The sequence below is a fragment of the Poecilia reticulata genome, linkage group LG3 (genome assembly GCF_000633615.1).
Source record: "Poecilia reticulata strain Guanapo linkage group LG3, Guppy_female_1.0+MT, whole genome shotgun sequence".
Taxonomy (NCBI): Eukaryota; Metazoa; Chordata; class Actinopteri; order Cyprinodontiformes; family Poeciliidae; genus Poecilia; species Poecilia reticulata.
In genome coordinates, this window is record NC_024333.1 from 24174652 (window position 1) to 24184632 (window position 9981).

At 37.6% G+C, this 9981-nt stretch overlaps 1 long non-coding RNA gene across 1 annotated transcript; it reads left to right on the forward strand.

The window, feature by feature from the left end:
* The first annotated feature begins 8044 nt into the window (after window positions 1–8044).
* Window positions 8045–8902, forward strand: LOC103462666 (uncharacterized). Its single transcript, XR_533375.1, has 2 exons — window positions 8045–8462; window positions 8729–8902. It is a non-coding gene; the product is annotated as an uncharacterized LOC103462666 (long non-coding RNA).
* Window positions 8903–9981: the final 1079 nt, after the last annotated feature.

A 9981-nucleotide genomic window follows, 5' to 3' on the forward strand; every position in this document is an offset into this window, starting at 1 on the left:
TTTAGCTTCTTCAGAGCCTTCATATGTTATCAGTCTGTTAAAGATAGTATTACCGATGGCAGTACAATTTGCACAATGCCTGTTTTGTTTAGTTTTCTTCTTGGAAAAAGTTATTAAAAACAAGTTTTTGTCTAAATTAAGGTGAATTCATGGTTCCTTTTTCCACATAATGTAACCGGTAGTGTTTATGATAAAAAAATAATAATAATTATGTGATCGGTATCGGTGATTGGCCCTCGTGGGTGATTGGTATCTGTATCGGCAGGAAAAAACCTGAGCGGCACATCTCTAAGATTATTAAAGCAGACTTTATAGCCTAGCACTGTTTGTATGACGTTTGCTGAACATTTCAAATAGCTTTTTTTACTCTATTGCAACTATCACAAAGTTTTGAAGATATTTYATATGGGACAAATAGATAATTAAACTTTATCATACGCAGTTTTATCACTAGACTCACATGGAAGATGCATTGAAGAACTCTGAATACATGGGTGATAACCTCAAATGCAACTTAATCTGCAAATGTGCACTATTAGTAAAAAAAAAAACCTATCTGTACTGGCAAACTAATTGGGCATCATAATATTGTTATTGTTAATATTGTTAATTAATAACATTACTTAGTTTTATGCAGTTGGTTGCTTGAAAACTTCTGATTAATTTAGCTTAATTACTCTAATTCAATTATAAAAAGACTTGATCTTCACCACAATCCCCTTTTCCCCTTACATTTAGACCTGCATAACACTCTTTTTTTATTTATTTATTTTTAAAATAGACCAACAGACTTGGCAAGATAGGAAACAGTGCGACAGCATATTGAGGTATTATGTGTCCAAATGAACTCTAGTGTATTTTGTAATTATTAAAAACTTCAAATCCAACTGCTCCTACTGTCATTTTTRCACTCTTTCATTATCTGTGTTGGCATCTGTCCATTTTGGGCTTAGTCCTCCACTACGTTCTTCCTATCTTTAGGGTTAACTAGTGGTTCAGGCATCCTTCGTTCTTACATCTCTGTAACTTCCAGATGGCCGCCAGATTGTCCAGCTTCTTGTCAGCTGACATTAAGTTTTTTTTTGATAGAGACACAATTTAAAGTGCCTTTATGTTCTCCTTCTCAAAAGTATATGTCCAATTAGTCCTACTTGGTTATGTAAATTCACAGACCTACTTTTTATTTTTACTTTTTATTTCCTAACATGTTTTAGCTTATTAAACACACTGTTGATCGAGGTGATTACTCTTCAGTTTTGCATAACACATAAAACATGGAGAGCAGTCTAAGCTTCTTTTTCTGTTGCTTGACATTCATATGTCTAAATTTAGYTTAGTTTTAYATGAGAGCATGCGCCAAACCACAAAAAGTTTGATAAAGCCAAGGTCACACCTCAGGCTTATTCTCGAGCGCTTGTTTGACTTTGTCAAACTGATTGAGCTCTTTGGGCTATGTCTCTTTAAACAAATTAAACCAGCACAAGTATACCATTTCTCCCCCAGCCTAAACACAGCTACTTGTAAGTTTATTCTAGATGAAAAAGTTAAGCCAACCATTTGCAAAATCAACCTTAATATAAGAGAAACCAGAGTGTTTTTTTCTTCTCTGTACATAAACAAAATGTTTAAAATATAAACATTTCTGTTTGACTTCAGACAGTGGAAATAAACAAAGTAGATAGTGTGCCCCAACAAAGCCATCTTTAAATGTAATATAACAACTTAATGAAGTGGATTGTTTGAACATAATTGCAATAGGAGTTTATCTAACTTTGCTAACTCCCTGGATAAGTCAGTTACACATTCAACATTTTTAAATGTGTTAACACTAAAGCAAACCAACACCGTACRACTTCCAAAAGCATGCATGCATCTTGAAGTTTGCGACATTGTCACAAATAGCCGAGTATGTTATTGTAATAGGACAACACAAAGAACTGCATAAGTGTGTTAATTTCTCAAAGTTTGGTACACGTATGTACTCAACCCTCTTTACTTTAAGACCGGTAAGTAAAATCCAACTCAAAAAATTTTCTTCTAAAGTTACTTGATTGATTAAGAGCCCATTTGTGTTAGTTTAATCGCAYCACTTTTCAGTAAAGGCCTTAGTAGCTTGTTGAAGAATAATAAACACCAAGAAACACAMCAGGCACATCAAGGCTGGATTCGTGAAAACTTTTAAGGCATGTTTAAGTTATAAAACAATATTTTTACTGTTAAATCTACCTAAAAAGTGTAGAAGCCTTCAAAGTAACTCTCCACTAMAATTGTATTTATGGCAGGCAGACCAATAATCACAGAAGTAGCCACAGTATGTTTAGAGAAGTTGCAAAGATCCACACGTCAGGTACCAATAACAACTATTTATGTAATTAACAAATCTATCATTTATGAAAGACTGGTGAAAAAGAAAATTATAAAAAGYCATGTAAGGACTGCTCTGGTCATATATCAAAATCAAACTCTTTATGTTTTGTTAYGTTACTGTCTTATTTGACTTAATTGTGGTGGAAAATACAAATACAGAAAAAAATGCACTGGATGGCACAAAACACAGGACAACCTTTACATGAGAGCAACCTTTACAGCTTACCAGGCATTAATTGGCCTGGTAAGATGAAAAGAGACCCACAGCAACAGCAAAGGAGCTGCAGGAATATTTAATTGTTTGTTCTGTCTTTGACAATCTTTAAGGCCAGAAAGATTTGGGAGATTCACCTTTCAAGACATAAACCCAAAGTTATTATGAAAGATTGGAAGACTTGGATCAAAGCATAGTCATAAGTTTGAATGGCCTAGTCAAAGTCCACAACTAAATCCTATTGAGATTAAATGCAATTGATAGTCTGTGACAAGACTCAATACCACTGTTCATAGATCACTTATTTGCTCTCCAATCTGATCAGAGTCATGGAACACCTTCGTCTAAAAATTTGAAAATTAGAAAACCACGTCGTTTTCCCTCCACTTCATAATTATATGTTGTTTTCTGTTGGTCAACCACATAAATAAAATAAAATATTTCTGAGCTTAAGGTTGTGTCACGGCAGAAAGCATGAATATTTTTGCTTTCAGAAAAAAAAAGCAGTGAGGAGTCTTGTCTCTGTATCTGTATTATCRTAGTAATAAGTGAATATGGCTATGTGCGCTTGTCATTCTCAAGGGTACATCACAATTGTCACATTAGATTCATTTGTACACGTGCATAGAATCCAACCCTCCTTCTYTCTGCACAGTCGTGCTATCAACAGAGTACGGTGCTGTGGTTCAAGTCGACCACAGCATGCATAAATCATCACTTGTCTTSGGAGCAACATATTAATCAATGATAGGAACACCAAAAAACATTCTTTTGCACTAATCATGATCACGGTTTGATCTACCCAGAGCTTTAATCTTGTCTTATGTGGACAGCGTTCTTCCTTCAGATGAGGAGGTGAATACCAGCATTGTTGTAGGTGAATACCAGCCCTCTTATCTGCAGACAAGTTTACACTGATTGTTTCATGTATCTAGGCCTGGGCTCCTGATGCTTGCAATGCTTTTGAACCTGGCCTTTTGTGTCCTCCAACACAGCTTTTGTTCTAGATGAAACAGACTATGTATGGTCAGCACTGGGCTTCTGTACAACGAAGTGTCAGCTTCACTTCACACGCACACACACACACACACGCACGCACACACACACACACACACACACACACACACAAATGCATTTGTGAAGATGAAGGCAGAAAGAAATACACAAACATCTCAGACATATTGTGGGCACTTTGGACTGGAGATCCAAACTTGTGTTCAACAACGTATAAACCCATGTGCACACTTATTTATAGTGTTCATGTGTTTGTGCGTGTAGGAGTGGAAGAAGGCATCTGTTTTTTCTCAACAGTACAACATCCTACAATCTCAATTACAAGAGGGACTTGAATATTAAAGTTTCATCTTACTGTAACACTGTGGCCTCTCGTGGGCACATCAGAGCACAGCTGATATCTTTTTAACTACACCACCATGTTTGCACTCTCGGAGGGAATAAGTTTACTTTTATTTAAAAAAGAAATTTAAATTGGAGAGGAACTGCTGGATATAAATTTAGCTGTCCACACAAACAACCAGGCTCATATGTAATGCTGTTACCAAACCCTCTGCTTGCAGCAGTAGACAAAGAAGGYTCCGCTCTGTTTTACATTTYGTCTATTTCACTTTCTCATCCATGACTCAAGAGCACTGCAATAGCAGACTGAGTTTTTGTGGTGTGTATATATATTGGCAGTAAAGACATCTTCAAAACAAAACAGTTTATAGGGTAACAAGGGCAGTACAAAACTGACGAATGGGCAATGCATTAATTGGCCTGGTAGGCTGAAAAGAGACCCACAGCAACGGCAAAGGAGCTGCAGGAAACTGCGGTTTTCGGAATCGGTGATAAATTATACCTTCAGATCAACAAATAAATTACTTCCCAACAAAAAACAAAACAAATAAATAATATTTTTAGCAGTCCAGAGGTAAAACTGAAAGAAAATCTGTGGCATCGCCATAAGGGAGCAGTGGGCAAGAGATATTGTTTTGATTAGGTTGATTAAGGTAGAGTATGCAAATGTTACCAAGATCAATATGTAGGATGTTGACAGACTTCTCCCATGGAACATGCTTTATCCTATTAAAACATGTCTTTAAGAAAGTTTTAAAGTAAGAGTATTTCAGTACTTAAACTATTTTCMCTATAGTATAAAAATGTTCTTCAGCTAAATTGGAGGGGCTATATGTCACATTAAAGGTGGAAAAAGGTTTTTTCACCTTTTTTCTAAACAAAAATAGACTGTTTATCACARGTGTATAAACATTTGAGGTTCATTGTATATTTAAAAGTTATTACATTTGTTATTACATAAATAGATCCAATGACTCCACGAATCTTAGACATTCAGTTTCAGGTATGTTAGAAACATGCTGTTTAGTAAACTTCTTYAACTCTGCCTGGCTTTTTGTTTTGTTTAACACAAATCATAGAATAACGTCAAGAAAGTAGGAATAACAAAAGCTCAAATGTGAAACAGCTGCAAYGTGGGCCGTTGGCTGTTTTCTTTTGAGCGCTGACAGAATCTTGGTGCACTTGTTCTGATTTGGATGTGACAAAAGCCAACACCAGAAGTTCCTGTGTTTGGATGTGTGAGACAAAAAGGAAAAGAAGGAGCTTGCAAGAGTCTCTCTCAAACTCTAGTGGTGGTGCATGAAAAAATAAATGAGCATCATAATATCGAGGTCTCTCAATTTTTAAGCTGGTGTGATGAAGCGAGTCTCGACTGATGTTTCCTGAAAGTGGCAACACATGTCCCTCTTACTCGGCTGGTGCAGCCTTTGCGTCTACAGATGTGTCGCTTGATGTACCCGTCGAATGGCACACTGCCGCTTAATAAAATATCACTCTTGCTTTGACAGAGAGGCCTTAATTGAGTCCCTTGTCAGTTTTATCAAACTGTGTGTTATCATTCATTTGAAACTTTTTCCATCCTTTCTCCTTCAGTCTCTCTTGCTCTTACAGAATATGTAAGCAGCAAGAAGTCTCTGCAACTGAAAATTGAAGGAGGACGGAGTTCAGAAAATGCAATATAGTGAAAAACTCCATGGTTAAAAGGAAAATAAAAAAACATAAGTAAAAGTGAGAGGGAGGCCAAAGACATACAGAAAGAGAGAAATCCAAGAGAGCGGGTGTTGAGAAAGWGTCTTCTGAGACTTTCTTTTCATTGGATTCATAATTCAGGTTCATGATTTTAATTTCCCTCTGTTCTTATCAAAGGGTGGTGGAGCAGCAGAGGCAAGGCTGGTAGTTTGCTGGATCAGTACATATAAGATGAGCTGGAGCACTCGTCACAATGCCTGCACAACAGAAGAAAGATGGAAATGTGCAGACTATCCAGTCACTCACCCTGATTTCCGCTTTGAAGATGCAAAACCAAAGGCATGCACTGTTTACAAAAYCTTCTCTTTGACATTACCTCACTTATTCTTCAGAAACTTTGTGGTGTTATTGCCTTCAAAGAGTTTTTAATCTCTAAGGAAACACTAAATTGGACATTTTGTGTCGAATCTGAATTGATATCCATTGCCATAGCTCCACCCTAGTGCATAATGCACTGTGTGTAGGGCACCAAGTCTAATGTTGAGTATAACATTTGACATTCTGGTGACAGTATTTAAAATATATTTAACATTTGAGAATGTATTGACTGGTTTTCAAACTACTTCATTACATTTCTGTCTTCTCTGCTGCATCTAAGAATGGCTTTAATTCTGCTGATGACCAAAGCTTACATGTGATCCAACTATGCTGGTTGGACTCAAGATGTCAATGACTTTAAATACTGTCATAAGTGTAGAAATCAATATATTATGTGGAAAATTAATTTCTGCTACTTGTTTCAAGAGGTTTTTATTTTGGTCCATATCCATATCTTATGAGCACAGCTGAGGATAGGAAGATTGATTGACCCCTAAATTGAAACCTTCAATTTTTCATCATGACAAACCAGATCAGTAGCTGCTGCAATGCATAAAGTAATATAATCTTTCCATTTTCTGCTTAGTCCTACCATCTCTTGGGGACAAACACCAAGAAACTTAAAATCTTCCACTTGAGGTAGAGACTGACTCCTAACCTAAATGAACAATCTATCTTATTCTGTTTAAGAACCAAGACCTTAGACTTTGAGGACTTGCCTACTGGTATCTTTTACACTTGACCGTTTTCCACTCCAGTGCATTATGAAGATTATGGCTTAAAAATGGCAACAGAGCCACATCATCTGCAAAARGCAGATAAGATCTTGAGGTCCCCAAACCAGGTACCTCAACCTGGTACCAGGTTGAGGTACCTCTCAACCAGGTATCTGGTTGAGAGTTACGTTACTTCTAATGTAACTTAACTCTTCCATGACCAGGACACTAATCAATCTGCTATTTCTGAATCAGAGGTTCGGCAGCCAGTCTGAGTCTCTTTTGCATTAGTGTTGAACAATACACAAACACAACACATTTTACTTTTTTTCCTCTGTTGATGCTATTGTTCCCTTGTGATTTTTCGTTTTCCAGCCCCTTTATTTTTCCCTCCTCAATCTTTCCCTGGTATCAGTGTCTGCAGGGGCATTTTTTTTTAAGACAGAGGCTTCCTGGACTATTTTGGTATCAAAGCTTTGAGGCAGCAAGAGGCATGCTGTCTGAAGTTGACATGTAAGGAGAGGAGGGSMTACCTCTCATACTGGTTTATGTGGACAAGGGGGTTGGGGGCACACTCAGTTGCTCTTCCAAGAGTAATCTCTAATGGGGAGCCTCAAGTGCTCCTCTTGAAGCACAGACTATCCCTAGCCATTGGTTGAGTCTGGTAGGGGAGATGCTGCGTTTTGGGGCCTGGTTGACAGTATATAGTGCGTGAATCTGCATTTTTGTGAATTGTTTATTTTTAAACAAGTAGAAGTGAGATATTTCTTTGATATGCTGGAAGAAAACATGATTTTTACACAAATGTGACAAATGTGTAATACCACACAAGAGCAATTTCTTATCTTTGCATTTGCATTTGACATGAAGAAGTTATAGATTATTTTTGTTTCAAAATCCCAAATTCCTTTAAACTGTCTGATAACACATTCAACAGTTTTTTGCTGATATTTTTCATCACCTGCTCTGACGAAGCAAATAACACAAGATCAAATAATCAAATAAAAGTCTTTTTTTTAACTCTTAGGTTAACTGGTTCCCGGTTCAAGATTCAATCCCAAGACTAACTGCTGTGTTGTCATGCGCTCATGCATTAAACACTGAGAATAACACTAAAAATAGAAAACTTTTAATGCAATTTTTTAAATGTGTTGAGGTAGAAAAACTGTCGAAGTTGTGAAATTTCARCTACACCTGGTCTCCATATTTCTGCTTGTGAACATATTTGCATAAATATGACATGTTGAGTTTCAAGTCTAAGGTCTTTATCACCCTATAGTCATCAATCTAAAATAAGCTTGAATTATTTTGGGAACAAAGGGTAAARCCTAAATCTGTCAAGTCTTTGAATTTGTGTTTTCATTCATTTTTTTTAAGCTGGCTGAATGTTGTATTTTGACATACAAATCTTGCTTGGAGCTTTGAAGTAATTTTAACCAGCTTTGGTCCTATAGGTTTCCGTCGGCTGTTGTCCAGATGACCCTACTCTTTTTTTCCCTCTCACTCTCTCTCTTTCTGCTGAGCAAGTCCATCTTACAGAGGATCAAACTGTGAATCTGACTGACCTGGCTAGTCTGGCTTCCAACACTGTGTTCCCTGATTCATCTTCTGCCAAGCCCTTCAAGTTATTCATCTGGAAAGAATATGCATTCATCATTGTATTTTTAATCACACCAAATAGATAGACAAAGAGAATGCCTTGGGGAGACGGGGAGCAATCTACAATTCCCAGAGCTCAGATGGTATTCCTGCCTTGCATCACCAAACATTTCCCAAATTGACTTTGAATGAATTTATTTTTAATGTGCAGAGGAGGCTCTACCACAGAGAATAGAGTCGATGTATAAAAACTGTCTGAATGTGTTCACGTGCACACTGATGGCCACAAACCTTTATGTGCTTTTGTGTGTATAACATACTGTATCAACATATAGAAAATTTTTTTTTCTGTTTTTTGTTTTTTTTCTTGGTAGACAAATATGAATTTCTATTTGTTTCTTTCTCACAGCTCCACTGAATAGCAGCTAAAGGCTTGATTGCATAATCCTAGTTTGACACATCTCCGACCTCATGAAAGCCTGGTCGAATTGTTTGGCCTTGCCAACCCCTTCACAAATGAGCAGGCTCATCCCTTCATTCTCTATTCTTCTGTGTTCATTAATAAATTAATTTATCAGCTCGTCTTGGTTCCAGCCTAATTGAGTCCCATTGCAGCTTTCTAAGTAGGACACAAACAGATCCGACAAATGAAATGGTATCCGGCCCTCTGTTCTCTGAGCTAAGCCCGGTCCTGGTACTACATGTGCAAGTTTAATAACTCATTGATTATGACGTTGGTTATTTCAGTGTAGCATGCTCATATTTTGTATGAGCTGAAAGATGGAGTCAATGTGGGAAGAAGGGGAGGAAAAAAAGAGGAGCACTGGGAGGAAGGGGCTCCTCCCGTCATCTCATCACTGTATATACACAAGTTTGTGCATCTACACACACACTGCAAACAGATGTGGGCTCAGAGAAGGGATGGCTTTCTATATCTTAATGCCATTACATTAAATTTTAAATAACGTTATGCAAATCAGAAATGACAGGAGATTATCTCCTTGGGACCTTGAAAGGGATTCGTCAGTTCTTATTCCAATAGCCCTGGAAAATAGCCCAGACGTCCTGAGTGGAGAAATATGGCAGGGCGTGACGAAGCCTGCCGCTGCTGAAAGATGGGACCGTGAGAAAAGGCCCCAAGTGCTGGCTATTAAAATCAATTTACCCAAGAAGTCAATGAAGAGAAATCCCTGAGTGGAGGCACCTCCTATAGGACAGCGCAGGGGTCCTGGAAGAGAAGCACAGCCTGCGATGATAAAGGATGTGGTCAATGCATGCCAAGGTGAGAGCTGAACAGACACTGGAGGAAGGGCAAAGAAAAAAATTGAAGTAGAATGGAGACAATTTTCCATTTTATTGCTGTTTATGCGTGTTGTTTCTTGCAAAAGTTAGCGTCCCAATTTGTGACAACCATTGACTTTTGTAGTTTAAATGTACTTTGTAGCACACCAACATGAAGTGGCACATATTGTAGTGGAAACGTGTGTGTTGTAATTTCTTTTCCCCACCAAGCATAGGGAGTATATGAAGGATTTATTACATTTTTGCTGTATGGAGCTCCAGGTCTTTTGGAGTGTGTTTTACCAGCTTTGAACAGTTGGAGGATGTCGGAATATGTTTCAATCTATTCTAAAGCAAAGGTGTCTTGTCACATGAGCCAAC